Source organism: Grammomys surdaster, unplaced genomic scaffold, assembly GCF_004785775.1.
Source record: "Grammomys surdaster isolate TR1022 unplaced genomic scaffold, NIH_TR_1.0 135, whole genome shotgun sequence".
Classification (NCBI taxonomy): domain Eukaryota; kingdom Metazoa; phylum Chordata; class Mammalia; order Rodentia; family Muridae; genus Grammomys; species Grammomys surdaster.
This window is the reverse complement of record NW_021604593.1, coordinates 3,731,663-3,736,178: the sequence shown is the minus strand read 5'-3', so window position 1 is coordinate 3,736,178 and position 4,516 is coordinate 3,731,663. Positions and strand designations below refer to the sequence as shown.

Below are 4,516 nucleotides of genomic sequence, written 5' to 3'. Positions count from 1 at the left end.
TCCAGAAACTGCAGTTTCTGGCACTTAATACCTCAGCCCAGGACAGCAGAGAATTAGGCAGTTATCCTTAGCACTCTCTCTGCAGGCACTGCCAGGCTCTAACTTAGGTCTATTGGTTTGAGGTCGCAGGAAGAAAAGACACTTAAAGAAGTTATTGTAGTTTATTGCTAAGTGTAAAAAGTTTCCTATCTAAGGGGGAAAATGGGAAGGTCTTAAGGGGAAAAAGGAAAAAAATTCTAACAAAGGAAAAATTCTAAGTAGAGAGATTCTAAGCAGGGAAGAAGGGAGGGGGAGAGAGAGATGACAGAGAGAGAGAGAGAGAGAGAGAGAGAGAGAGAGAGAGAGAGAGAGAGAAGTGAGGAAGAGAAAGTGAGTCACTAATGAACGTCCCTTTGTCTTATACATCATTCAGAGTACCTGATCACATGTTACAAAGTTCATCACAAGTTCACACCAAAATTCAAATCATAAATTGAAATGGAAGTTTACAATCGAGAATGTTTACATGCATATCCATTAGGAGTAATTATCTGACTAAACATCCATCACCTGTCTAGCTCCACAGGTTCACCGAAGGTTTAAAACTATAACTAAGAAATTAGTGAAGTTTTGTATAGATAAACCCAAGCAATATTTTTTCTTCTGTCCTAGCACCTATAATAAATCATGAGTTCCCTTATAGTGACCCTTGGTTAATTGTTTTACAACCACCTTGGAATGTGCTCTGAGTAGGAGAGAGTCTGGTTACTATCTAAGTGCTGTTAACTGATGACACTTGGGAGACTGGCAGAGTTCTCACAGCAGTTTTGACTATCAGAAAGGGACTTAATAGCAGTCCCACTATAAAAGAGCTAAATAATCATTGATATAATTTTAGGAATTCTTATAGGATCATCATTAAGACTTAAGAAGTCGTCTATTTGTCTGTATAGCAACACTACAAGACAGTACATCTTCGTGGGTCTGCAGAGAACTGCTCCAAAGGGGAGTGCTATTGCTTAGTGATCATTATATATGTTTAATAATAATAGGAAAAGCATATTAATAGCAGGATCTTTCCTAAAATATGTCCAACATAGCCTTGCTGAATGTGGCACACTTGTCACAGATAATAATCCAAGGCAAGCATTTCAGGATGATCAACTGCTAATTATTAGCTTGTCCTATTATGGCTTCTGACAACTTAGGTACTTTTAACCCCATGGAGAAAATATCTAACATTCAGAACTACTGATAACAGGAAGAAGAGGAAAAAAATTTTTTTGAGAATGAAATGCTTCCCCTCATAATGAACTCTTAAGCACGCTCTCCGCATATGCGGTGAGCTAGCTGGATATCTTTCGGCATAATTGTTACACGTTTGGCATGGATAGCACACAGGTTTGTATCTTCAAAAAGGCCAACCAGATAGGCCTCACTTGGCTCCTGCAAAGCACCAATAGCTGCACTCTGGAAGCACAGATCTGTTTTGAAGTCCTGAGCAATTTCTCGCACCAGACGCTGAAAGGGGAGCTTGCGAATCAGAAGTTCAGTGGACTTCTGATAGCAACGTCTGATTTCACAGGAGTGCCACGGGTATGACTCCAGGCCTGTAACGATGAGGTTTCTTCACCCGTCCAGTAGAGGGCGCACTCTTACGAGAGGCTTTTGTAGCCAATTGTTTCCTGGGTGCTTTACCACCGTTGGATTTGCAGGCAGTCTGCTTTGTACGAGCCATGGTATGGGCATCTCCTTACTTAGCCCCCTTCTTCTGCTGGAGCTTGGCAAGCGAGAGGCGGCGCTGGCGTTAGAGAGCAGTGGCAGAGCGGTGAAGGCTGCGAACACCCCTATGAGTTTTTCAAACATTGTTATTCATTCTTCTTCCCTCCTCCCTTCATATACCCCTTCCTTTCTCCAGTTAGTACCTCTGCATTTTTTGGATCTCTCCCTTCAAAGCCTGTATGCCCAGCTATTCCTTTCTCTAGAACTCCTTCCCTTTCCCTACCCCACCACTGGTCCTTTTTCACATTTCTGGTTTCCGTGTTTACTCAAAACTGTATACTTACATCTTCAGATCTGTAGTAGGAACCATGATGAAAAGAAAGCATGTGTGATGGTCTCTGGGACTGTGTTACCCCTCTCAGTACAGTACTCTCTAGTTCTATCCACGTGCCTGAGAATTTCATGATTTCTTTTCTCTTTGTAGCTGAGTAGAATACACATTTCCATTGTCCATTCATCAGTTGAAGGATATTTAAGCTGTTTCTATTTCCTATGTATTGGTGCAGTATCAGTGAACATGGGTGAGCAAATATCTGTGGAATAGGATGTTAAATCTTTGTGCATACTAAGAGTAGTATGTGTCGTAGCTGATACATACATACATACATACATACATATATATAATGTATATAGTATAGCATACTCTTACCCATATATCCACAGCACAATTCCTTATCTAAGGCTCAGGAAATATCTTGGACGAGGGACTGGGAAGACTTCAAGAGCCAGAGGACCAAGATGACTGCTAAGAGACTGTTCTCTGACTAGAACGTGGGGGTTGTATCTATGAAAATATCAACAATATGGTAGCCTAAACAAGACCTACATAATGGCCACACCAGTAGACATGTCAGGGCAGATGGGGGAAATTTCACAAGGCCCCACCCCTAAGTGAAGGATGATAGGCATTTAGGGACTAAGAGGAGGAGAAAATCATCCTTTCCAGGGAAGAGTTCCTCAATTGGTTACCCAGTGACAAATGGTCAGCCCGAGTGAGCAACACTAAACAGACTCAGAGGCTGTATTTCTATATTTGCATGTATGTGTAATGATAATATGTAAAGAAAAAATAGAGATAATACTTGAACACAGAAGGAGGGCCTGGGAGAAAAGGAATGGGGGACAGAGGAAAGGGGGGGCAGGAGAGGATGATAAGGGATTGAAGATGATCAAAGCATATTATAATGCACTTATGAAATGCCATAATGAAATCTATTACTTTGTATAAATGTCAATAAAATATGATGCCTTCAATATTTCTTCCTATATTTTTTTTCTAAAGATGCTCTTGAATCAAATTTGTCTTGTGTCAACCCAGAGTGTGATCTCTTCTGTCCCTGGCTATATTATACAACAATCTTAAGACACTTAAAGCAACCAGACAGGTTAAGCTTAGATGCAGACACACAGAACTACATTTCTGGGCCAGAAAGTAACACATGCATTTATTGCCAAATGACATTACAAATCTTCTCACAACAGCCTTATTCAAATTATCCCTAAACTGGAAATGTTCCATATCCTCATCATGAGGAGAATCAGCATATAAACAATGGTCTATTTATACAATGGAGTAATACTCACAGAAACAGTAAACCAATGGAAACGTCAGTCCATAAAAAATATGGAAAATCACCATAGCCTATAGAGAGGACAAAAGAGCCAAATATGGTTTCATTAATGTGAACTCTCCATTTTAACTTTTATCACAATAAATGACATTGAATTTTGCCTTTGAATCTCAGAACACACAAAATTATTTATGATTCTTTCCCATGGGACATGTAAGCAAAACCATTCCTGGGGCTCAGCAAAAGAATTAAATATATTATATGCAATGAATGCTGCAGGCTATGAGTGCTTAATTTTCTCAAGAAACCCTAGGTGAGAATGTGCATTATACTACACTTTATGTGGATATGATTTTACAGATACAATCACATCGAAACAACAGCGGTTGTCTCTAGATGGAATTGGATAACATACTTTTCACTGTAGGACTTACTACACAGCTGGAATGGCATGATTTGTGAGTGTAAGCACATAAATTTCCCTTCATCTGTGCTAGTGAGATATAGAACAGGAGAGGCTGGACACAATAAATCAATACTTTAGTGTAGCTGCACATTAGCCACGATGAGCGTGCTTGTGATTTAACATGCTCAGAGGCCATCTCCCAGCTGATGGTAGATGTCTTGAAATCGACTACTGAGATAAACCATCATACTCTTCAAGGTTTGCAACATGTGAACATCTCCAGAGAAGCTTCTAGAGCATATGATTTCTTAAGAAAGTTTCCTGAGCTGAGCAGCATGACCATCATGTTTCCAGGAGACTGAATCAGGAGGCTAAATAGCCAGGTCAACACCATAGGATCTGTCTGAAATCCAAACCATTCTTTGGTCACAGAAAAGAAGCTCACGATGGCTTTTCACTCAGTACTGAAGTGTATTTGATTTCTTCATATGCCCAGTAGAGCTGTGGTTATCACACACAGGTCTATCAATATTGCATCACAGATGGAGTTCATAGGACCCACCCTCTTCCTGAGAGTTTATTGGCAATAATGGTTGCTAGGGAAGAGATGTCATATATTTCACTGATGTAGCCACTGATAAGTTGCTATGCTACAGTAAGCAATCTCCCACCAAATCCTCTGCCAACTACTCTAATTAAACTCAGTGGATCACACATAAGAAGTCAATAAGAGAGAAACAATTTGGGTAGGAGACAGGTTTAAGCGGGGGGGGGGGGG

General features: G+C 40.3%; 1 pseudogene; it reads right to left on the bottom strand.

The window, feature by feature from the left end:
- Positions 1-1,296: 1,296 nt before the first annotated feature.
- LOC114617193 lies at positions 1,297-1,717 on the bottom strand (annotated as a pseudogene).
- Positions 1,718-4,516: the final 2,799 nt, after the last annotated feature.